General features: G+C 39.4%; 1 protein-coding gene across 5 annotated transcripts in view; it reads right to left on the bottom strand.

Moving 5' to 3' along the window:
- PALLD (palladin, cytoskeletal associated protein) overlaps positions 1 to 26,577 on the bottom strand; it is a 382,518-nt gene that overhangs the window by 298,173 nt on the left and 57,768 nt on the right. The window contains exon 1 of one of the 5 annotated variants that reach the window (XM_070261398.1): positions 18,868 to 18,979. The exons of the other annotated variants lie outside the window; for them this stretch is intronic. The gene's annotated coding sequence lies outside the window, so the exon portion shown is untranslated. Of the gene's footprint in view, positions 1 to 18,867; positions 18,980 to 26,577 lie in introns of those variants that run through there. 5 annotated transcript variants of the gene reach the window in all.

The raw sequence follows: 26,577 nt of genomic DNA on the forward strand, positions 1-26,577 counted from the left end.
ATTTTTTGTATGCTATTTTAGTTAGAGATGCATATTTCCATTTTGAGTATCTGTGGGTGACCAATTTGCTTTCAAGATCCCCCTGACTTCTGCCCTTCTCCTCTAGTTTCTGGCTCTGTGATAACTTGCCAAAAGAGACCTGGCTGGGAAAGGTTGACATTGCACCTAGAAGAGAATGTAGCTTTCAGTCTGAATTCCAAATCTAAACTTTTGATTATCCATGGTTTTATCTGTACCATCTTCCTTTTCCTTATGCCTGGTGACTGGTAATCTCTTTATTAAACAAAGTACTTTCCTTGGCTGAGTAGACATATACTGAGTAGGAAGAGTAAGCTGAGGGCTCTTGCTCCCTTTAATTAGAACAGACTCAGCAGAGGGAAGCTGGAGTGAATAGCCCACTGTGTTCGGAAAAAAAATCCAAGAACCTCTAATTATAGTTGAAAAAAATCTTAGTAAAAGGAATGAGAGTTTATAAGAGTAGAGAGGGAAAATCTTATAAAAATTTTAGATTAAGTTAACCATAAACATTTAAAAAATGTGTATCATGGTTTTTTAAAGTCCAACAGAGCTTATAAAATAAAATTTATAGAGAAGATTATTTGGGAATCAGTAATTTCACTGTGTGTTATACATCATTAAGTTTCTTGCAATAATTTTTGCGTAGTTGCCTATTTTTTAAGGGAAGCAGTCAATTATATTGCATTTTATTCAACTATAAATCTCAGAAGCAAAGCCTTAATTCACGTGACTACTTGGTGTGGTTCTAGACATGTAGGTGTCTTCTAAATGTTAAAGCTCTGATCTGTCAGGACAATGACCTAGATTCCTCTTCAGGTTTGGTCCTGTAGGGCTCGTTGCCTCATGTAGTACAATGGCACTATTCTTACACCTTGGCTTCTAGACAGATCAGACTAAGCCAGAAAAGACACACAATGCAGATAAAGATGAGGTTTTTTTTTTTTTAATACCTCAAATTGCTACCTCTACAGTAGTGTTTTAATATCTAAGGAATAAGCCACAAAAGAAGAGATAGTGTCAAATGGCCAAATCAAATAAGATATTTTAACTTGATTTTATGCTGCAACTTAGTGATCTCTATGCAGTGGGATTCCTGAACTTTAGGAAAAGATCAATTTATTAAATTGTGTACCTTTTCTAGTTGGCGTTTGAGGCACATCTTAGCATAACTTGACCAGTTTTTGAGGTCTCAAAATGAAAACACTTCCAGATACTTTAGGTTCAGAGTAAAGTTTCTTTTTTGGGGAGAATACTTTATTCCCCCTGTAAATTTAGTTCTCTTATATACATTTTCAATGATATTTTGGGACTCTTTCTCAAGACTTCTTCAAGTCCGTAATAATCTGTAATAATATTACTCAGAGTAGTATTTCTGTGCCTTATTTCATTCATCCATATTTTAGAAATTATTTCTCAATTAAACAAATGACATTAAGGATGATATTTTTATTTCTTTAAAGCCTTGTCTCTTGTCACCTCCTCATTCTCCAAAGAAAACCTTCAACGTTTCTTTAGGGCTAAATTAAGAATGGTGTATTCAGGGGTCAGCCCCGTGGCTGAGTGGTTAAGTTTGCACGCTCCACTTTGGTGACCCAGGGTTTTGCCAGTTCGGATCCTGGGCACAGACATGGCACTGCTCATCAAGCCATGCTGAGGTGGCATCCCACGTGCCACAACTACAAGGACCCACAACTAAAAATACACAACTGTGTACTGGGGGTCTTTGGGGAGATAAAGGAAAAATAAAATCTTTAAAAAAAAGAAGAATGGTATATTCAGTCATTAACATAAAAGAAGATTTAATTAGATTGTTTTAGGAAAGAAGACATAGTAACATTTCAGCCCAGTAATTTGACACCAACAATCCTACTACATTTTGGATTTTCTCAAAACACAGCTTAAAAAGATACACCAATATTACATAGAAATAGAAGTAATCAGACACGAATGTAGAGTGGATATTATTGAGTGAATTTTCCAGGTTATACTCAGAGTTGGAGGTGAGGTTTTTGTGTTTGTACTGGTGACGAGAAAGCATCTATAGTAGTAAAAATTGTGACCAGCTTTCACTGAGTGTCTGCTATACTCTAAGCTATGTTATACACCTACGTCTCTAATTCTCACACCAATTTTGTAGGGACATATTATGATCTCCTCTTCACAAACTGAGAAATCCAGGCTCAGAGAGGATAAAGACCCACTTAGAATTAAATGGTGAGTGTCGGGCTCACTGGGACTTGAACCCATTAACTGACTATAAAACCCCAGTCTTTTTGTATCTTGATGCAGACTCACGGTATTACTGAAATCTCTGTAACACCGTTGTGTGGGAGGAGACATTCAGTAACTCTGCTGGCAAGAAGCTGGGAGGGTCTTACACAATGATAATGATGGAAAGTACACACCTCTGGGTCCCCTTCTGAGTGATGAGAAAATGCTCTTTAACCCATTTCATCCCACTCTCTGCTCATTCTGCATTGAAGTTTAGGTTTGCTTAGTTGTCAGGTAGGTCAGTTATGACCAAGACCACAGTGTGCTACACACATCTCCTATAAGCCCAGCCAGTCTCTTGCACATCCTCTTCCTGGTGCTCTGGAGCAGTCACCAGGAATCATTCCTTACTCTTACTGGAAACATAAAATTCAAAACCATGTGCCCTGATACTTAGGAGATGCTAAATACTTGATTGTTGAATAGAAGACAGGGAATTACTGTTGAGCCATTATTTTACAGAAAGCCAGTGTGGATTCCTCATGATACTGTAACAGAGTGGTACTGACTGGTCTCAGAATTTCTCTGAGGGAGACAGCTATTTGTGGAAAAACCTGAGATACACGTTGGAGGTCAGCTGACTCCTTAAGACGTCTGTGGAGGGGTTAAGACTTCTGGTCAACCTGTGGAAAGCACTTGGAGCTACATGTGCCAGTCTCAGAGGCATCAGCAAATTTTATAACCATGTGACATTTGGTACAAATGGACTTCCTTGTAAAAACTGGTGAAAGGCTGGGTTTTACACTCAGGTTGACATGGGGCCAAACAGAGGCAGCACATACGTATGCAGAAGAGAAGCAAAAGGGATCGTGAGCGGAAAAGCAAGGAATTCTCAGAAACCTTCAAGGGTTTAAGTCTTTCCCAGGCATGGCACTGGGCAAAGGAACACAGTAGACTTAATTCTCTCAGCTGCAAGAAAGTTCAGCTAATGTCTGGATGACAATATAGTTTAGCAACTAAGCCTCTCGTCCTTAATAACTCCCTAAACTTCTCTTTCCTATCTTTCACATGGAGTGTCAGTTCCGAATAGAAATTTCAACTTGTTCCCCTCACTCTTGAGCTTTCAAATATAAAGAGATTGGCTCAGCAACATATTTTTGGTGACGGGGGTGAGGGAGAGCAGTGGACTGGGTTATCCCAGGAAAGACGACCTCATGGCTACGGAACTCTCGACTGTGAAGCATGGGCATGGGTAGTCACAGGAGGAAATGAATAAGTAATCATCTTTAAAAAAATGACTCAGAATTCTGACTCAGAGGGATTTGGGCCAATTTCTGATCTCATCCTGGAGCTTCCCAAAACACCTGGGCTTTCTTTGAAGGTCTCCTACCTAGACTGGGGCTTAGGCCACACCTGTTTGGCCCTGAGGGAATAAGCTGACAAGAACTCTGCCTGCAGTGGGATGCAGCTGTTCCCATCAGATCAGACCTGGATCACTGTGATAACTTTTCTAGAAGCATAAATTTACCATATATTTCAATCATGAATGATAAATTATGGCACATTAAGGTGCTTTAAAAAGGATGCAGACTTTCCTTGCTCAGGAAGCCATTTCTGAGAACCAGCAAGTTTGTGTCTGACAATAGCTGGTTTTACTCTAGAAATGTCCTATTATTTAGTGTTTTACAGAAACCCTTGCTCCAAGTGTTGATCCAAACTTGAAAACTCACTGTCAATGAACAGATGAAAGTTCCACAAAGTAGAAGTTAATTTCATCTAAGGTTGTAAATTGAATATTTCATAGAAGGGAATCCTTGAAGGAAGAAATTGACTGAAGGAAAATAATTTTACTTAAAGGAGTTTTGGATAGAGATTGAATAAGTCTATTCTTTAAAATGTCTTGCTCTTTCTATAATAAAAAATTTTAACTTATGAAATAACCTGAGGAGAATTATTAACAAGAGTCTACCAAGAAAAGTATCTGAAACTATTTCCTTATCTCCATAACAATCTGCAGACAACTCATCAGGGGTTTTCTAGGTGGGCAAAGAGGCTTTAAGAAGCTCCCGTCTTTCCCTGTCCCATATTTCTCCAACCTTTGAAGATTCTCAGAATAATGAGTCAGTTTTTTAGTTTAAGGGGTTTGGCTCAAGGGATTTTCACAAATCCAAACTCCCAGGACTACCCAGGATCCTGGCAGGAAACTGGGAATGGAGTCAGGGGAGAAGGGAACTTATCAGCGACTCTCAAAGTTGCTCCAACTTATGAGGTCACCGATGATAGGAATGGACACTTCACAGCATTCCCAGACCGCACTCAAGAGTGACCCAGATCCAACAGGGCCGGTTAGCACCAGGTTCCTCTTAATGACTCAACCAAGTTTCCGACCAGATGAATTTGGCTCTGCTGGAAGGCAGCAGGGAACTAATTCCCGTGACAATCCTCACAGTCTTACCTCCTTCCCTCTTTTCACTCCCCTTATGGCCTCACCTTCCCATTTAGAATCTCCCCTCACACACCCTTTAAATGCTTTCCACTGCGTTTTAATGAGTCATCTGAGTGCTGTTAGGCCAAGTAGTAGCTCTGTTCTTTGGCTATTGAGAATGGCAGGATTTCCCCCAACTCAGTACCGTAGATCCCAGTGTGGTGAGAAATGGGGGAGCCAGTGAAATTGACACTCCTCAGTGGTGCTGGTAGAGAATTGATACTTCAGGGGAGAAGTGGAACAAGGAAGGAAGAAGCTGGAGATAGTTAACCTCAGCCATGCACAAGGCAATCTGAGGTTTGAGAAAAAATGGAAAAGTTGGGAGGAATTGGCAAAACTGCCCCCGTCATTGCCTTCCTGTCCACACTTCCCAGCGCCGGGCCTCCTCGCACGTCAGAGGCCCTGGCAGAGCCAGTGCTGGGCAGTCTCCCGGGAAATCTGGTGAGCTGTCTGCTGCTTCAGCCAAGCTGGGCTGCTACTGAATGATGTCAGCAGTTCTCTTTCTTCAAGGGCAAACGGGTGTATTCTAGCAAACTAAATAAAAGATGAAACTCTTTCAATTTCTATGCAATCATTTGACCAGACACCACCTAGATGGCCTCCCCAAAATTTCTCTTTTGGTGATGTCCTATCGCGACTCCAGGATTTTCCAAATTCCTATGCTCTTGAAGACCTTTCCAGCTGCCAGCATTTGAAAGGTTAGCGGATTGTTGTTTCTATCTACGCAGCAGGGTTTCTCAACCTCAACACTATTGACTTTTTGGGTTGGATAATTCTTTGCTGTGGGGGACTTCCCTGTGTATTACAGGATGTTTAGCAGCATCTCTGGCATCTACCCTCTAGATGCCCGTAGCATCCCCCTCTCCCAGTTATGACACCAAAAATGTCTCCTGGGGGGCAAAATCTCCCTCCCATTGAGAAGCACTGCTCTGCACAGATACTGTCCGGGATGCTATACTTTTTCTTTTCACTCACCCTCCTGGGACAAGGTGTTCCTGGCCATGTCTCCTTGCCCTGAGGGAATATTTGATTTTTTTAAAGTCAATCTAGAAGAAAATATCTTTAAATTCTATGAAAGAATTAATGGAGCATTGAGAGACTGAACTGATGATTTGGTATATTAGGGTTTTAAAGACCCCTAGCGTATAAATTAGGCCTGTTCCACAGATGCCCGAGTTGCCCTCAAAAGCATGACCCCTTTGAAGCCAGGAAGCAATAAACTCTGCTGCTAGGACTGCTGGGCTGGCTGATGATCAGAAATTGGGTTTATAATTAGAGCCCAATGCTGGGTTCTAATCCATAATTGGACATGGATTCGAGTTACATTTTAGCTTGACAAGCCTATAAATCTCTAGCTACCCCAGTTTGACCAGTTCTAAAGTAAAGATAGAGACTTGCTCCTCTCCACCCCTCCCCACAGTTCCTAAATTAATGATTAACCAGAACAAGGGTAATTGGGGCCAGCATCCAGGCAATGGTCATTTCTGCACTGCGCGGGAGGAAGGAATCTCGAGTTGAGCCTCAGTTGCGAGGTCTAATGAGGTGTGTAAAAAAATGTGCTCTATGCTCTTGAAAAGCAAGTCGCTACATAAATTTGGGACAGTGCCAGTCCCTAATGGCTTGCCATGAGTTTGGGGAATACTGGAATCAAGCGGTGGAGGCTGTCAGCTTTCTTTTTGGTGAGATTGGAAATAGTAGCCCAGTAGGCATTCGATAGAAAGCCGTTTGCTTTTCTCTGGTCTCTTGAGGATGAGGAGAGATGACGTGGTATGCTACAGCTATCTTAAAGTGCTCATCACTCTGGCTAAACCAAAGATTTTCAAAGGCATTTCTTCCTAATCTCAAACAATATACCAGAATATAAGCCAATTACTAACATCTTTAATGTAACAGCTTTAATGCAGATAGACCTACAATAGTTAACAGCATTGCTCTGTTGGGTTCCGGGGTAAGGAGTTTATGTAGCTAATGCTATTTTCCTGGCATTCTGCCATCTAAAGGACTCTAGAGCCAATATTTTAAAATAGTATGTCATTGTAAGAAAATCACAAATCTAGTCTCCTAAGAGTATCAAGAGGATTCCCCAAGTTAACTCTTAGGTTGTTCTGAACACTCACCTCATATAAATAGAGGGTAAGCCACTTGGTTCCACTCTCAGCTGGGGAGATTGTCATCGTGATTGTTCCACATGCTCCCTCAGCTGGTGTCTCAGAAAACAACAGGCCGATGGTCAGCCTGGCCCTGAGCTCTTAGAATTCAATGCTCAGGCCAGGGGCACACACGGTGCCTGCCTGCCCTGGGGACTGGATTCCCAGTCCCACTCCCTTTTCTCTTCTACTGAAGAATGCTTTCACATGTAGTCATTCCCATGTAGGTGACCTATGGGATAGCTCTAATCCCTACTTCCTAAAGAGTCTGAGGGTGTTGGGTGAGTAGAGAGACATGGGAGGGAAGCACAAGGCTGGTTTCAACTCTTTTTCTGGAACCAACCAGTACAACTGAAGTAACATTGTTAGTCACAGCTCTAAGGTCCTCATCTATGAAACGGGTTAATAATGTCTTGTTCCCTCTTCCCTCTCCTCCTCACACTCACACTCACACACACACACAAATGCACACAGGGACGCAATACACTCTCACACATTCACACACACATCCATATTCTACTTACACTCACACACAAACCACTCACAAGGACGTTGTGAGAAATGAACTAGATGCTGGTTAGGAAACCACTGGGAAAAACTGCAACGAGCTACAAACTCAAAAGTATTATTTATTTATTTATTTTTTTTTTTTGAGGAAGATTAGCCCTGAGCCAACATCTGCTGCCAATCCTCTTTTTGCTGAGGAAGACTGGCCCTGAGCTAACATCCATGCCCATCTTCCTCTACTTTATATGTGGGATGCCTACCACAGCATGGCTTGACAAGCGGTGCATAAGTCCACATCCGGGATCCGAACCGGCGAACCCTGGGCTGCTGAAGCGGAACGTGCGAAGTTAACCGCTGCGCCAGCAGGCTGGCCCCTCAAAAGTGTTATTTTTATTATGCATCACGGACAGCATGTCCTGCAGTTCCTACATCTTGAAGAGACTCCTCGATACACTGGGGATGCTGTTACCTCTATTATCAAATAGAATTTTTTTCTAAAACAAACATGTCTGTCTTCCTGTCAATTAGAATTTCTATCATATTAGATGGTTTGAATTTTCATCTTAAGAAGGTTTTCAGTTATATTGGAACTGGTATAAAATAGCTTATAGAGGGGAAAAAACTCCAGTAGACATTCCAAATAAATGTACCTTCTTCGTGTGTGTGTGTGGTACTTTGTTGAGGGAATATTTTCCTCACAACCATACTCCTAGTACCTAGTCCACAATAAATGTTTGTTAAATGAATGAATGAAAAGATACAATAGCTTTTCATCAAACAATCCCCCTCAAGTCTATCCATATTCTCAGCCATCAGAGAATTTTCCATCACACGTGGTCCACATTTGATGTTCATATACAGAAACACAGCTGGGTGTTCCTAAAGCTGTGGATTTTCGGATGGCAGAAACCAGCCACAGATTGAAACAGAAGACATTTAAACGATGTCTCTGACATGCTTGGAGATTAAGATAGAAAACAATTCTTTAGATGGTTATAAGTGACATTTATTTTATATATCTCACTTTTCATTAAGCAAATCACTCAGATTTAAGAGTGTTAACACATTCTAATGAAGGATTAAGTTGAAATCTAAATGAAAAGATGACAAAAGACAAAATAATTATTTTTGGTAGAGATTCAAGAAAGATGACTCATGAGCGTCTTTCTTTAAAATTACTGTATATTTGTCTAATGTGAGAGACCCAGTAAAGGTATACTTTCATTATTTGGCATTAAATGCCTGTCTGCTGGCATTCCAAATTAACCTAAACTACAACATGATAGTGGTTCAGCAGAGGGATGGTGTGGATATCAGAATTTATTAAAATTAATTGTTGTAAGTTAAACTTAGAAAGAGGTGAAAACAAGTTGAGGCTCTTAGGGTACTACATAAACTAGGGCTAAATTTTACTTGATGTCTACATGTAACGGTTTAGGATTATGCAAAACCTCATTGGTGTGGGAGAAGATAAGTGGGTAGCGATGGCATCTGATCTTTATCAGGTACCAATTTTGTGCCAGACATTTTGTAGGCACTTTACAAGCCTTCTCATTAACTTCATATACTCCCAAACAGGAGCAGAAGTAGATTAAGACAACTTTGGTAGGAAAAGAATAATAACATCACAGATATCCTGACAACTGAGATGTGTAAAATTCAGTCCATTTAACCTTATATGGGAAATACACTTTTCCTTTAAGTGAATTCAATCTAGACTCTCTTTTTTTACCCAACTCGGCCAAACTGATCGGTAGATTGTAGAACTTTCTAGATAAACCCAGACTAGAAGATGAATCTAGTACACCAAAGATGGCAGCCTCTGTAATTTGGGGCCTCTCTACTCAAAGTGTGGTCCCCAGATCTGCAGCATGAATATCATCTGGGAGTTTGTTAGGAATGTAGGCTCTCAGTCCCCAGCCCAGACCCTACTGAATCAGAATCTGCTTTGACAAGATCTGCAGGTGATTTCCATGGATGTTTGAGAAGCACTGATCTAGGAGACAATTTCTTTGTTTTAGCATCATCTATTCATTTTCACATCCTTTTTAGATGACTCTAAGTGGAACCTCACTTTACTCATCCACAGCATACACTTAGCAAAATAACCTAGGAGTAAAGTCTTCATTTCACTGCTTCTCTTCCTCCTGCCTTTTCCTTATATACAACAAGGAAATAAGTCTCTATATTTATTTTGGTTTTGCACATATCCTACTTGGTCTTTTTGCTTTTTCCTTAGCATATGATAAGTTCATTAGGGCTGAAATATATGGAAGAGAATTAAAGTCTTATCAGGGAGGAAAAATGAGAAAGTTTACTCATAAAGTATGCTGTTTACTCTTTATTATCAACTCTGGCCGTTTGCTTGCCCCCGTCCTTGATGGCTTTCAATGAACGGTAAAGTACTGCAAACAAGTCGTATGATATTATTCAAGTGAGAGTGGAAAGTCTTCTGCGTACAGGCACTGGCTTAGGTTAAAGGCAACAATGAGTATAACATCGTGTTACATTTTAAATATCAGATAAGAAAGTATTTTGAAAAGTTTTCCATGTAATATAAAATGCTTCCTTAAGCTACCAAAGATTCATCTTTGCAATAGGAGTATAAACATGATTCTGGTATTTTCTTTATTTGTCTTTTTCCCTCTAAATAATTATTTTAGGAACAGTGACTTAGACCATTCCCACATTTAACCACCCAATATTATATGCATGTTTACCTACCTCGATAAATGTTGATTTTTATCTACTTGTCACATACTTACATAATTTTAAAAGAATTGTTGTAATATCGAGTATTCCTATGTTTTTCAAATTCAATTTCTCAAACATTCATAGATTGAAACTTAGCCATCAGTTGGACTTGATGATAATGAGAGCTGACAGTCGCTGATTACTTGCTGTGTGCTTCAGTACAGCATTTCATTTAGTATTCACAACGTCTCTCTGAGGGAGACGCCATTCTTACTTGCGTTATAGGAAGGTATAAACTGAAGCTTAGGGAGATTAAATGACTTTCAAACAGTTAGGCTTTATGTAGCGTGCCCAGAGCCGGTGCTGTTAACCTCTGTGGAGACTACCTTGACCTCCCACTGTCGGAGACTTAATGGGACTTCCCAGGGATGCACAGCAAGACCTGCCTCCAGAGAGAGCCTAGAGCTGAAGTTTATTTTTAGATTTTTTCCCTTTGTCCCTTTCTCTGGTTTCCATATGCTCTTTTTTTTTTTTTCTATAAAAATCCTTTTCCTAGTTGGAAAATGGAAAACTGCTAGGAGTTAATTAAAACTGGAAATTGAGATATACAGAAGGAACCAACTGGAATCCTACAGAGCAGGGTTTCACTGAATGTTAATGGGTGTCCTCAAACAGAGTTCTCTGCTTGAATGAGTTTGGGAAACCCTGGGTTTAAAAACGTGAAGAACTTTCTTTACTATAGGATTTTTTTTTCTTCTTAATACTAGGAATCTATCTATCATCTGTCAATCATGTATCTATAATCTATGTGTATAATTTTTTCATTTATATTCATAAACGTTTTCCACACATATTACCTAGAACACCAATTTTGGAAATGCTTTTGTAAAGGCTATATGGTTCAGAATCACATTTTTTGAAGCCCTAAATTAATGGAGGATCTATGTCCATGCAAACTGCCTATCCTAGAAGATAACGCAGAGCAAACAAATACTATTTTAAAATTTCAAGTTAACAAGTGGTTCGTGAATATTCCAAACTGCCTTGTCTCAGAACGTGCTGCATCCAAAGGTAGCACACACGAAGTTTAAGGAACTTTGAACAGTAGTGTGGGACTTTATAAAACTTTCTCCAGGAAGTGATGGGGGATTCACAGTGCCTTCTACACGTTCCTAAGCTGCCTCCTCCATGTCTCCCCGCTTCCCAAAGTTCCACTTCCCAGGCTGCTGCTCAGCTCTTTGCTTTTCTACTGCCCATCGCCTTCTCTGGCTGTCTTCTGTTACTTCCCTTCTCCTCTCTTTGTCTAGGCTCCTTCAAGAGTTTCTGGGACTGAATGTCTCTCTTTTATAAAGATCAACTTCGCCTCTCGTTCTTTTTCCAAATTGCCTCTCTATTCTTCACTCCTGTCTCTAGCACAACAAACACCCCGTTCCGCAGAAAGAGGAGGAAAATTGCAAGTACTTTTGACCCTTCTCATATAAGGAAAATTTGAATTAAAATATACTAAGAAGTGTTGATGTATTGTGAATAAGGTCTGCTTATTTGTGTTTCTTCAAATCATTTAAAATTTAATATGCTGAGGGGCTGGCCCCGTGGCCGAGTGGTTAAGTTCGTGCTCTCCGCTGCAGGCGGCCCAGTGTTTCATTGGTTCGAATCCTGGGCGTGGACATAGCACTGCTCATCAGACCACGCTGAGGCAGCGTCCTACATGCCACAACTAGAAGGACCCACAACGAAGAATATACAACTATGTACCCGGGGGGGGGGGGGGGCTTTGGGGAGAAAGAGGAAAATAATAAAATCTTAAGAAAAAATTTAATATGCTGAATTTCATAGAAAGTAAGAACATCCATATTTTATCTACCAATCATTTTATGTACCATAGAGATAAAATGCCAATTATTATTGTAAGCACCATTGATTGTAAAAGGTCTTCCAATTTTAGAGATATTAAAATATGAGAAAAGTGCAATTAAAAACAATTAAATGTCATAGTATTTCTTTATGTATTCTATAAGTAGTTTATACATTTTTTAGACAACTGTATTTATACAAAAATTCCATAAGTGACTTTATTCTCTCTAGACCAGTTTTCCTCCAAATATGGACCATGGATTTTCCTCCAAATATAGACCATGGATCACCTGCAATAGAATCATCTGGGGTTGCTCATTAAAAATACAGATTTCTGGACCCCAGTGTAGGTCTACTGAAACACAATCTTGTGGCAGGATCTGGGCAGCACTATTTTTTAAGCTTTTCAGATGATTCCTAATAAGCAGCCAGAGAAGGGAACTTCTCAAAAGGGTCCCCAACAAAACAGCAGTAGCATCACTTGAGTGCTTCTTAGAAATGCAGAATCTCAAACGCCCCGCCCCCACCCTAGACCCACTGAAGCAAAATCTGCATCTTAATAGATGCCCAGGTGATTCATAGGCACAATAAAGTTAGAGAAACATCATTCTATACCAGGGTTTCCCAGAGCGTGGTTTCTGGACCAGCAGTAGCAGCAGCACCTAGAAACTTGTTAGAAATGCAAATTCTTAGGCCTCAACCCAGACCTAGTCGGTCAGAAACTTAGGGAACTGGGTGGGGTGATGCCCAAGTTATCTGTGCTTAGATGCCCAAGCCTCCATGAGGTTCCGATGCATGCTAAAGTGAGGGAACCGCTGCTGTAGCCGCACCTTTTCTTAAACACACCTAATGGCCGGTGCTCATCAGGTTAACTCAAGGCAAAGAGATTCACCTGGGGACAGATACCTGTTTTTCAGGTCACGGTGCTCAAGAGGCATTAACTAGAGTCTCAAGGGCTAAGTAAGCCTTTAATCCCACATGTTACAATAATAGCAGACATAATAATTAGGAAAAGACAAGTAATAAAATAGTGGTGAATATCGAGCTCTCATTTTTAAGTGCGTCAGAGAGTGCTAAATACATGCTAAGCCTGAAGAATTTTTCTAGCTTTAATCTTTTACTTTAGTATTTTTTTCCTGACTCTTCAGAGCATCTATTGACAAAGCCATCATATTCTGAGTTCTCTATAGTATCAAATAAGTTCTGCTTTCAGATGCTGCGAACCTCCAACTCAAATTCAGGGCAGAAAAGTGGGTACTGAATATTTCTTTTCCCCAATTATACAAGGGGGAGAGTTGATGACGTGAAGGTTTTGGGAATGATTCATAATTCAACTGATTATTGAGAGCCTACCACAAGTCAGATGATATTGGACGCTAAGAATTCAAGATAAAAAGGCGATTCCTTCCCGCAAGGAGCAGACAGTCTATCAGGGAGACAGAGTAGCAACTAAATCATTTTACTACAATATGATGTGTTGCATAATGGAGGCATGAGATGATAATTTATTATAACCACTGGCTTAACAGCAGTTTGAAGATGGATCTGGGAAGATAAGAATAACATGGAGAAAGATCAGGAAGAAGCCACTGTAAGAATTAAAGCAGGGGGCTGAGCAGTGGCAAAACATAGAAGAGACGTCCATATAAACATCCTATAAAACACACTTATTTACAGTTAGCTGTTGATCCATGGCACTTCCTAGGGATAAGAAGTGATTCAGGTGATTCAGGATAATTTTTTTAAAATCTCTGACTTTGGAAGGTTTTATAAAAGTCAGATTGTAAACTATCCAATAAATGTCTGATGCTTCTCAACATGCCGTTTTTATTATCTCCAGTATTGTGTGACTATATTGTTTATGCCAGTATTATGCTTAATTAAGCACCATGACAATATCAATAAGAGTCAGAAAGCAAGATGTGGCACAGATCATCCAAAAATGCAGCTATCCTGGCAAGCTAAGGATAAACTTTGCAAAAAAGAGAGAGATTTTCCAGAAAGTGTTTTCCCTTCTACTAAAAGATCCAAAAGTAAGAGGTTATTTTCCAAGGATAAACAAGCACAGTGATCATGATTATGTTAGTAGTCCGAAGCCTTTAGAAACGTAGTGTCAGGGTTTATATTCCATACCAATGATGTTATGCTGCTTTAAGAACTTGAAGAAGGATACCCTTCTGCTTTCTTATTAGAAAATGAACAGACCTTAGGAAAGAGGGCCTCCTGTAAGCATGACTTTCTCTAGGGAGCCCTGCCTGACACTCGCCAGCCTTAGGTGGTTCCTCCACAACTTCCCACATTCTCTTAGAACTCTGTGCATCCCTCCATCATTGCACTCGTCCTTCTGAACTGTAGTTACTGATCTGTTGTCCTTTTTCCCAATAATAAAAGTCAGAGGGTATTTGGGTTATATTTACTTACATGACCATCCATCTCTTTAGCTATTCATTCATTCATACTGTATTTTAGGTGCTGTTTTAGGAACGGGGGATATAGTAATGGAAAAGACAGACAAACTTCCAGTATCTAAGGACCTAAAGGTCTAGTGAAGGATGACAGATAGTTAAATACATACACAGGGAAATAAATAAATAATTTCAGATAGTGATGAATGATGGACAGTTAACAAAATAAGGCAACAGCATGGGAAGAAATGGGGTGTGACAGGGATCCTTTACCCAGAGTGCTCACAGCAGGCCTTCCTGAGATGGTGACTTTTGAGCTGAGGCCTGTGACCATGAGCAGATACAGGCTTTCAAGAACCTTTCAGGAAGAAGGAACTGTAAATGCCGAGGCCCTGAGATTTCCTGTGTTGGGAAATCTTAAGAAATGGAAAGAAAGTCAATTTATCAGAGCATGGCTATAGTGGTGAGATGGGAAAAAGAGTGGTGGATGAGGTTGGAGTGGTGGGGAGGGTCTAGAACATACCAGGCTTCACAGGTAGACCATACTAAGGAGAGTGGGTTCCGTTCTAAATACGATAAAAAGCCTCTGGTGGGTTATAAGCAGGCTAATATCATGCTCAGATTTCTATTTTTAAAAGACCGCTCTGACCACTACATGGAACACAAGAGGAGGGAGCTGCTGATGTCCAGGGAAGAGATGATGATGGCTTGGAACAGGGGTGAGCAGGGCAGTGTTCAGATTTGGAGGTTATGCCAATAGGCCTTCCTGATGAAGTGGGCTGTGAAGGAACCAGAGCCTGACTGAGGGGCTTTCATTAAGCAACTGGGCAGTGGTGGTGCCACTTACTGAGACTGCACGAGGAATAGATCGGGAAGTGGGATGTCAAATCAAGTGTTAGTTTTTGGGCATATCGAATTTGAGAGGTCTATTAGACATCTATATCTTCTGAAAGAGTTCAAGAAACCAGGGCAAATCAAACGGTGAAAAGTCCTCTTAAGGTTTTTCTATTATTATAGAAAAGTAGTTAAGATCCTGGCCTTTGGAAGGAGATATGCCTGAGTCTGTCCTCCAGTTTTCCTATTTAAGTAACCATTCCATCTTAGATAATTACTTTCTTTGAGTCTTAGTTTTCATATCTGGCAAATATCCGCCTCATGGGATTGTTGTGAAGATTAAATTCAATTGTGTGTGTGAAATGATTAATAGAGTCATTGGATCAGAGTCAGTTTTCAACAATGATACCAAATCCTGATGATTATAATGGTGGTGATGATGAACTGGTTGAATGGACAAATGCAGTGGGAGACTTCACTGCAAGTAGAGAGAGAGTCATGTCTACCACACTGAGAACTGCATCAAGGACAGGAAGTCTATTTTTTTCCGGAGGTAGGGCCTTTCCCCTCATGCTTTATGTTTCTGTTATTTCAGGACTTATCAAATAGGCCAAGCCTATCCCCCAAGTTACCGTGGTGTATGTATAATTTGTTCTTCCAATCATGCGTAAAATATTTTCTTTTGTATACAAGGGTTTTAAAAAATTTTAGTAAAATATTCATAACAAAAAATTTACCGTTTTAACCATATTTAAGTGTAAAGTTCAGTGGCATTAAGGATATTCACATTGTTGTACAACTGTTGCTACCATCCATCTCCAAAACTCATTTCATCTTCCAAAATTGAAACTCTGTAGCCATTTAGCAATAACTCCCCGAGCTCCCCTCCACCAACCCCAGCAACCACTGTTCCACTTTCTGCTTCTACGAATTGGCTACTCCAGGTACCTACAATATAAGTGGAATCATACAGTATTTGTCCTTTTGTGACTGGTTTATTTCACTTAGCTTAACATCTTCAAGGTTTGTCCATGTTGTAGCGTGTGTCAAAATTTCCTTCATTTTTATGACTGAATAATATTCCATTGTGTGTGTATACCACATTTTGTTTATCTATTCACTTGTCAATGGACACTTGGGTTTCTTTCACCTTTTGGTTGTTGTGAGTAATGTTCTTATGAACATGAGTGTACTGTATAGGAAGTTTTATACGGCAGTATAAATATTCAGTTACTTATTAATTCATTTACTCATTTTCCCCTTCCACTAATATTTCCCAAGTGCTTACTCAGGCTGGCACTGATAATACTTAAATATGAAAGTGTTATAACTTAGTTAGTTATTTGCCATATTTTCAAGAGGCCATAGAACTATTCAGAACATTAACTTCTCTCTTGGCTTAAAATCTGCAAAGGAAACTTCCAGACCCTTTGGTTTAGCAATCCACTCAGCAAGGAGTTTTTGAAGGTTGAATTTGTACATGGCATGAAATTTGCCTCAAAGAATATTGCATCCTGCCTCACAAAACTAGACTTCTAAAGAGTGCTAAAAATTGTCAATAAATAACAAGAAGAATTAAGAAAACTGAGTGGCATGTCTGCTATAATTTTCAAAATTCTGGGTCTGTGAAAAGTAAATTACATTTTAGGAGTCATCTGGAATTTAAACGAAGTCAAGGATTGTCATTAAAAGGTTTTCTTAGATGCACCTTAAAACCATGAATTGCTTGGTTATATAAATATTAACCTTTTGTTTATAGTAGCAAATCAACCACTGAAGTGAATGAATTTAATTGATAACTTGGAGATTGCATTTAAATTAAAAAAAAGTTCTCTTGGTTGTAGAATGGATCCAGTTATAATCTTCTCCTTGGAGTTTGCAGAATCCACACATAGAATAAACAGGCAAATTGGCTGCTAAGTGTTTAGAGCATGTGCTACAGAATAAATGAAGTAGAAGGAAAAGAGGCAGTGGTGGTAATAAATGGAAGAAAGGAGAAATGAGAAATGAAGAGTAAAGAAGGCAGGGGTGGATAGAATGAAGTGCAAATTAAAGTCATGGCCCAAAAGGTTTTAAGATCTCTATGCTTCTTTCTTCAGATGAGAGCCCTGCCATTAGTTTAAAAGACGAGAGCCAAAGAAATAAACTCCAGAGAACAAAAATCAAGATTACAAAACCAAGTCAGGCATAAAGCCTAAATAAATGCTTTACAAGGCATACATTTATATTCACCTCTTTGTTATCCCTAGAATGTGATTTGAGAAGAAATGCAGATGGGGGAAAACGTTTCCATTTTTAGGTATGTTGGAAGGTAAGAACTGATCAATACTGAGGAATTAACCAAGTGTCAATCCAGGACAAAAATGAATGTGAGCAGCTGTGTTCCACCATCTGACCTCAGGACATTGGATCTTTAGTATTTCCATAATATGACTGTAAAAAATATGTCCCTCTAGCCTTATTTGCTTTCCTTAATGGATAATGCTTCTGGCTTGGATCTTTGTGTGGAAAAAGGATCTTTTGTCTCATAAAATGTTACAGATGCTGCTATGGTAACACACTTTAATTTTATTCCTATCTCAGAAGGTAAACATGGAAAAATGCAATTGGCAATTTAATCTAATATTTAGCATTAGCTTTAGGTCTACAGAACATTTTGGTTTTTGTTCTTAAGGAACATTGGCACTTTTGTTAACCTGCTGTACTCAATTAAGCAGAATCCTAAAACCCTGTCTAAAAGGTATTACTCTGCCAACTTAAAAATACCATGTGGCCAAGTTTCAAAACCCACAAGGGAAGGAAAGCACGCTGCTTCTATGACAAAATTCTTAGGTGGCCAGAATGAATGTGCATTTGTGGGAATTTTCTTCTAGGCTAAAAACAAAAACCAAACAGCTCAGCATTTACAAAGACAGTATCAATTTGGTTTGAAATAAAACCTATCAGCTAAACAGAGAGACGATAATTGAACATTTTTTTCTGTTAGTAAAGCCTGTGACATATTGCATTAAAACCTTTGGCATTAAAGCAAGTTGTTTACTTTGCACTCAGTAAATAACCAAGGAGAGGGAGGTTATTTGAATCTCCAATTCCCTGTTGAGTTATAACAACATACATTTACACAGGAGATAGAGGCTTCCATGCCTGCCAGGGTCATAAACCAAGGCAAAAAGCACAAGATGGAAAATCACAGGAAATATGGTCAATATTGCATTGTATGGATTTAAATCCTCTGACATTTCCTTTAGAATTGCAAAGAGAAACTAGCCTCCCCACTGGGTCTTTTAAAAGCTCATCTCTGTAGTTACTCTCACTTCATAATTTTTGCTAATTTTTTTCTTCCGTAAAAGAAAGGCTTGGCAGCAGAAGAGTTAATAAAGGGTGTGGTCAGCTTACACAAAGTTTCAACCACAAAGCAGCGGGGGTCAAGTCTGATTTTGATTCAACATATGCCACACTAACGGGTTCCAGAGTACATTCTGCCAGCTGTTCTGTCTCAGAACAAGGTGCCTGGTTCATTCATTAAGTGATTAGAAAATATGCAGTCTGCTCAATTTTAGTTATTCTAAATCTTTCTAGAATAATAAAAATCATCATTATTGATTCCATACACTGACATTTAGAAATACCCATAATGAAAGTCCCAACACTACAGTCCTCTTTAAATACCACACCATGTACAAATTGCTAGTAATTAAACTGAAGTGCCTACCTAAGTTGTTCTTGAAGCGAACTTCAGCACTTTGTAATATTTTCCTTTCATAAAAGTCGTCAAGTATTTACAGTCTGTAGATGAGATCATACTCTTGAAACGGTAAAGATTAAATGAGAAGGGGAATGGGAGTGAAAGAGAGGTTGTTCACACCAACACTACTTGTATTGAAAGATTTGACAGCACTATCTCGGTTCTCATTGGTCACTTAGTGGCTGGAACAATATTTGCCCAGTTGCTATGTAGAGAGGGGTGGCTGCCAATTCACCTCACTAATAAGCCTGAACCTGGCCTTTGCAGATAAGAGTGGTTATTGTTTGAGTTAATGTGTTTGCTGATAAGATGCTCACCAATGAAGGTAAAAGAGGTATTTTGCTTTTGTAACAAACTATAGACCTGCCACAGACATTTCTCCGCCACTCTCTGAATTCTAACAGCTGTTACAAAAAGTAAACCAAGATATGATTTCTGTTTTTTTTTTAAAAATTGGACACCCCCCCCCTTTTAGGAATGCACATCTAAAAAGATTGCACTTGAATGTTTTCTTTAAAAGGACTCTATCCTGAAATATAGACGAATAACTCACCCACCTCAGCTCTGAGAACCCATTAAAATGTAAGAAAAGGATTTCATGATGCCTTTATATATATGTATAATATGAATATATAGACATGTATTAGATATATTTATTATTATTATTTTTAGTGGAGGTTTACGTTAGGAAAATTTCCCCAAATTTCAAGTGGAGTCGTTTGGATTTAACAGGTATATATACACACACACACACCCCATCACCAAACTGTGTGTGAGCACACATAATGCACACATATGTATGCAAGTTTGAACATTACAGGACTAATGTAAAGCACATGCCAATTTAAGCAGGGTTTAAATAAATTCAAAGGCAGATGTTTTCCTTTTTGTATTTAGTGAAATAGCCTAGTATTTTTTCAACTCATACTGAGTGTGAGGGCATTTTTTGTGGGATTGTGTCAAGTGAAAACTGTTTAGACCCTGAATTTAACTTCATGTTAACAGAGGCATGTGAAAACAAGCCTATTAGCTATGCCTTTAACAAATAATTTTTAGTAACGATCTTAGTGTGTAAATACTAAGAGAAAAATGGAATAAAATATTTATCTTAACACGTAGGGTGCTTTTCAGTGTTCTGCTGTAGAATTTCTCAAGAAGATAATTAACTATGATGGAAATTATCTATGTACCTCTAATTTGCTCTTCATCACTAGTCAAGTAAAGCACAATGGAGTTTTTCCTATATATTTGCTTATTGGTTATTAATAAAAATAAAAACGAATAAACTAATGGATTCATAATCATAGATTAAGAAAATTTCTCATAGATCCATAAGAGAGCATGGTGCTTTAAATTCTTCACTAGAATATTCAAGAATTTCAACTTTCATCTTGAGTATTTTTAAAAATTAAAAAGTTTTTAGATAATTGAAAAGAACCTCAATGGGCAACCCAACAGGTGAAATTTCTGATATCTAAAAAAAATGATTTCTCAAAGTCAGATATATGAGTATCACGTGATGCTTCTAAAATTGGGCTATTTCTGAAAGGGAGCTGCAGGGACAACTCACTGGGCAAGCGAGGTAATGATGCTCATAGCTAGACAGTGCTGCAGAATGGGGTTCCAGTTGTTCTGCGTTGCCTCCCCAGTTAAGACAAGGTGTTTCCTGCAGGAATTTTGAAGGAACAGTCTGGTGAATCCCCGGCCTCAATGCATTTGCTGATCTCTGCTGAGCCTGGCTAATCCAAGCCATATGGAGACCATTCATTTTGTGCCCGTGAAACACACATACATAAATGGTCCCAATGTTTATAGCAATATGCGGATTTCTTTTGCTTAGCATTTTATTGCAATATTTGGTGAAAACTAAGGTTAGAAGAAAAGAATGAGATTGGTAACCCTCATGTCACCGTGGGAAGAAACATGCTAAGAAGAAATGTATTTATTAAACAGAACACATTTATATTTTCATGGACTTGTGAATCAATACAATTTCCAAAATATAAGTACTTAGAATTGGTAAATATAGGTGTCTCCGTATAAAAACGGGAAGAATTTTATTTTTGTAAGTTCTAAATCTAGAAAAGAGTGTAAGCTGAATTTGGTGCCTCAAAATATATCAGTTTTTAGTAACCGATACTCAAGCACTCCCAGAGAAAATTTTCTGTTGGATGATGGCCAAAGAGATTAGCTAAATGCTAAGAGGCCATATCCTTTCTCTGACATTATCTCTGATCTATTTCACACTATTATAATCAAAATACTCCCTTTGTGTCCAGAATTTGGTCACAGGACAGGTCAAAAGTTCTATGGGTATTTTAAGGAAGGAAAAAAAAGCACTATACAACAAAAAAAGCACTACTTCTGCAACAGACACCAGCATTGTTTTACTAGATTTAGAAGACAAAGTTTCCTCAAGGCTATAAAATTTCATGGAGCATAAAAAAATGTATAAAAAGGAAATCAGCTTTTCGATTATGACAACTTTTCCCTTCAATTCAAAACAGATTCTCTTCTCTGAGTTTTTCTCTTTTTTCAGTGAAGTAGGGTGACAGTGAAAAGGTAAAATACATTGTTTAATAACAAATTCGAAATGCTATGAAACAACCACATCTTGCATTTAGAAACGGTCTTTCAGAGCCTCAATCTGACCGTGTGCTTTCCTGTTGAGGTCCCTGTGGCTTTCCGTTGTCCTCCAGATGACAGTAGAGCTGGCCACCCTACCTCTCCAGTCTCAGTCTCCTCAAACCCCTCTCTGGAGCTCACCCTGCTTCAGTCAAGTTGGACTGATTTTGGATGAATGAATGCACGGCATTCTTTCTCACTCCACTTTCACACGTGGTTTTCTTGGCCTGAAACCTCTTCCTTGTTTTTCCTGACATCTCTAAGCCTTCTCCAGGTCTCAACTTGGGTGATGCGCTGTGAGTGACATAGCACTCAGGTTTTCCTTTTAGTAGCACACATCGTGTGCTTGCACACAAAGGACGGGAACTGGCTTTGAATGTCCCTTGCCATATCCTCAGAGTCTACTGCAATGTCTAGCCAGCATATAGTAAACGCTCAGTAAACATTTATTTAATGAACATGAGTTTGAACAAGAATAGATGCTTGTGTTGGTGGTATTGGTCAGGAAAAAAAGTGAAGGACTAACGTTTTCTCAAGGACAATATAATATTGGCTTTAGGAAAATATGTGGTTTCTTTTTGGAAGCAAAGATAATGAGGTGAGAGTGGTTCTGCTTTTGATCAATCTAGAGACCTATGAGTTAATTTTAATCTGGAGTGATTTTCTCTAAGAACAGGAAGATGCAGGCCTAAAGTTAATAATTACATAAAGCCCCTTGGCATCTTGAAGAGATTAATTTTGTACATGTAGTACATGTCATTATCCAGGCTGTTGTTTTCAGTTATTTCCATTCCTAGGTTCAGCCCCCAAACTTTGAATTCCTCCATGGATTTATGTCATTAGTCTCAGTTAGGAATTTTAATAGGCATTGTATATTCCCTCCTTGGCCAGAGATAATATCTTGTTGCGTCTATCCACAATTGTAGATGATTTCATCTTTTCTTATAAGCTCTTTAAGAGCAGTGTATTTCATTTGTATTTCTCTGTGTGCCTAACACAGTGTTATGCTATAGAAATTCCTCAGATCCTTGCTAAGTAAATGGACAAATAAATGAGTGAATAATAGGCAGTTAAATTTTTATAGAAATAATTGTAAAGAGATTGTTAAAACTCACAGTAGACTGAGAGGTTAGGTCCCCTCACTTGGGACACTGGTTATGTTGGAAACTACATGGCCTGACCTAATCTCAATTTAGTAAGAAACACTGGCTATACTAAGATTTGAACAAAAGACCGGGAAATGCTAATACAGGTATTTCAGCAAATGTTGAGTTAATTCCCTGTGAGTCACATTTGAATAGTGTGAACTATGGTAATATCATAGTAAAGGACAGCTAGGTTCAGAATGGACCTTTCATCCTCCCCCTCCTAGTGAAACCTAGACGAATTTCCTTTCATAATACTTTCAGAATTGCTTCACAATTCTTTTGCTTCCGCAGAACACGGACTGAAAATCAGCGCCTTGGGAAGGAGATGCTATGAGGAAGAATTGTCTAGTTCTTGGAAGATCTTAGTTTGTGATTCACATTACATTAGGCAAAACTTTAAAAATGTATTATATCTATAAATAGGGAACCCCACCACTTCCTTACATGCAGTTTAACTGAGTATGCAGAGTTTTTTTCTTGCTAAAACTTCACGCTTCAAAAATCTACATTCTTTCTAAAAAATACGTATATTAAAATTACTAACATAAAGAAAAGCTGAGGGGGAAATTAATGGTTTTACATGCAGTATTTTTGGGGGTTTCTCAATGTACTCGGTTGTACTGAGATTCGGCTTTAACCCCTGAGATGGGTGGTGAAAGGTATCTATCTGATATCATGATGCCTCAGATTATGATTTACATATTCTTAAAAGATAGAGACCCTCAAGGCTCTGTCTAGTTTCATTTCCTAGCAGATCGGATTCATGTGGTTCCACGGCTTCAAATGCCTACATATGCCATCTCTGAACCTTTAGTCTCCAGCTCCATCCTTTCCACTGAGCTCCGGATTCTCACGTCCAACTGCTTTGAGATGGCTAGGTGAAATAACTGATAGGTATCTCCAAGTTAACATGTCTGAAACAGAAATCTTGATTCTAACTCTCTTCCCAATCACCTGCTGGTGAAACCTGTCCATCCACCAGTTATTCCCATTTCAGTGAATAGATCCACTATCCGCTCAATTGTTCAGGTCCCAAACTATTTTTTATTCTTTCATCAGTCAGTTCCCACAACCAATCTTCCAGTTCTACCTCCAAAAATATGTTGTAAATTCTACTTTTTTTCACCATCTCCATGGCCACAACAAACCACTTCTATTTTCCTGTTGAACTCATCTCTCTCCGTTCACATACTCTCCTATAGTCCATTCCCCACACAGAGTGAGGAGCCACAGGCAACTTCTGAAAACACAACTCAGATCACTTTTCTCTCTTAGGATCATTTCAATGGCTTGCCATTGCCATTAAAATAAGAACCAACTTCTTTCCATGGCTTAGAGCCCCCCGCATGGTTGGGTTCTCCCCCTGCTCTAGTTGTACTGGCCTTTCTGCTCTTCAAACACGCCACTCTTCCTTCCCACCTCAGGACCTTTTTCTACTGGTTTCCTCTTCTGGTAAAACTTTCCTCTCTGCTGAACTGTTGTTCTTGGGGAGATCCTCCCTGACCACATCATCTAAAGTAATCCTGCGTCCCTGGTTACTCTCCAGCCTGCATCTTTCTCTTCCTCAAGCACTTAACACCATTTCAAATTATATTATGTACTTATTTGTTTATTTTTTATTTTAGATTTTCCTATTTTTCCTTTTTCTCCCCAAAGCCCTCTGATACCTAGTTGTATATATATATATTTTTTAGTTGTGGGTCCTTCTAGTTGTGGCATGTGAGATGCCACCTCAGCATGGCCTGACGAGTAGTGCCATGTCCGCGCCCAGGATTCGAACCGCCAAAAACCTGGGCCGCTGAAACGGAGCGTGCGAACTTAACCACTGGGCCACGGGGCCAGCCCCATTATTTGTTTATTTATTTGCTATCTTCTTCCTCTTGCCAGAACATAATGCCTTAAAGGCAGGAACTTAATCCATCTTGCTCATAGCCATATCCCCAGTGTCTTCAACACTGACTTATCCCTAAGCCTCCTTTAATGTTGAATGAATGAATGAATCTTGGGCATGACTTATCTTCTCTGTGCCTCTGTTTTCTACTTTCAGTACTGTAAGTTTTAGAAGTGATGGATGCAAATCACCTAGTATGGTGCCAGAGGCATGAAAGACTCTGAACAGATGTTTGGTGACCGTAAGAAGGACGTTCTTCACAAGGATCTTAGCACATACTGGGCGGTAGTTTGGGAGAGTGAAAACGACACTTGGAGTTAGAGGTACGGGATTTGAATTCCTATTTATTTTGTTATCTAGGTGACCCTTGAACCAATCTTGTAAATCCTTTAAGTCTCAGCTTCTTCATCTATAAAATAGCAACCCAATTGTTATGAGGATAAATGCTTAAGCAATGTCTGTAAAAGTGGTTGTAAAGTGTAAAGTGCTGAGGAATGACACGTAATTTAAATATTTTTATCATGTGGAGATGTCTGTTGACTAATGAAGCGAAGGAGTTGTGGTAGCTCCTATTCTTCCCACTAACATTTCTTTTGAAATAATGAAGTTCATAAATGTTGAATCTCCAAACTGATCTCACTTCAGATGGATTAGTTCCACCAAAAACCAATGGATGGGATCTCCTCTAACTCAAGTAAAGATAAGCTTTGGTAATCCCCTTTAAGGGGTTGGAAAAATAATAAAAGTTTGAATGATCTGTGAATTGTGAGCATGAATGAAAGTTTTCAATAAGTTAAGAAAGAGCTTATGAATAGGTTTTCAATGTCTTTTTTCTAACTTAAAAGAAGATTTTTGGAAATTGGTCATTTGGCCCTTAGCAGGTAGGTGGCCTGCTTATTGATGAGCAGCCTTTTCCAGCATCTGTCTGGGACTACTTTGGGAAAAGGGGTCCTGGAGGTGATTTTGGCTTCCCTGGCCATCCTCGACTGCATCTGGGGAGGCCTACGGAGCACAGGACCGTCTAAGACTGGGTCCACAGCAGGGCCGGCATGGATCTCAGCGTCATCTTCCTGGCTCCTGGGCGGAACAAGGGGCATGTGAAAGGCCTCCCTCTCAACTGCAGATGTTTTCCTACTTTTCCCTTACAGTGCTTCCTCTGTTATTGCAGGTAACTCTACTTTCCAAAGCAAATGAATCGTAACTGTCTTAGTTTGGGCTGCTATAACAAAATACCACAGACTGGGTGGCTTATAAACAGCAGAAATTTATTTCTTATATTTCTGGAGCCTAGAAGCCCAAGATCAGGGAGCCAGCATGGTTGGATTCTGGGGAGAGTCCTCTTTCAGGCTGCAGACTGCAGACTTCTTGCTGTGTCTCCACATGGTAGACGGGCAAAGGATCTCTTTGGGGTCTCTTTTATAAAGGCATTAATTCCATTAATAAGGGCTCTACTCTCATGACCTAATTGCCTCCCAAAGGCCCTGCCTCCTCATACCGTCACCTTGGGCATTAGGTTTTCATCATATGAATTTTAGGGGAACATATACATTCAGACCATGGTATTCTGTATGCATTAATAGGGGTTCTTCAGAGAGGCAAAGCCAATAGGATGTTTGGATATATAAGAGGAGATTTATTATGTGAATTGGCTGATGAAATTATGAATGCTGAAATATACCACAACATGCCAAAATGCTGTCTGCAAGCTGAAGAACCAGGAATGCCAGTGGTATAATTCAGCCCAAGTCTGAATTAATCCAGTGGTGTAACTCCCAATCTGAGAAGACAGAAAGTCTGAGAATGGGGGTTGGGGGAGTGTAAGCCCTGGAGTCTGAATTCCCTAGAACCGAGAGCTCTGATGTCCAAGGACAGGAGAAGATGGATGTTCCAGCTCAAGAGGAGAGAGAGAAAGAGAGAGAATTTGCCTTTCTTCAGCCTTTTTGTTCATTTGGGCCTTCAACAGATTGAATGATGCCCTCTCCCATTGGGGAGGGCAGATCTTCTTTCCTCAGT

This window comes from Equus caballus, chromosome 2 (genome assembly GCF_041296265.1).
Source record: "Equus caballus isolate H_3958 breed thoroughbred chromosome 2, TB-T2T, whole genome shotgun sequence".
NCBI lineage: Eukaryota > Metazoa > Chordata > Mammalia > Perissodactyla > Equidae > Equus > Equus caballus.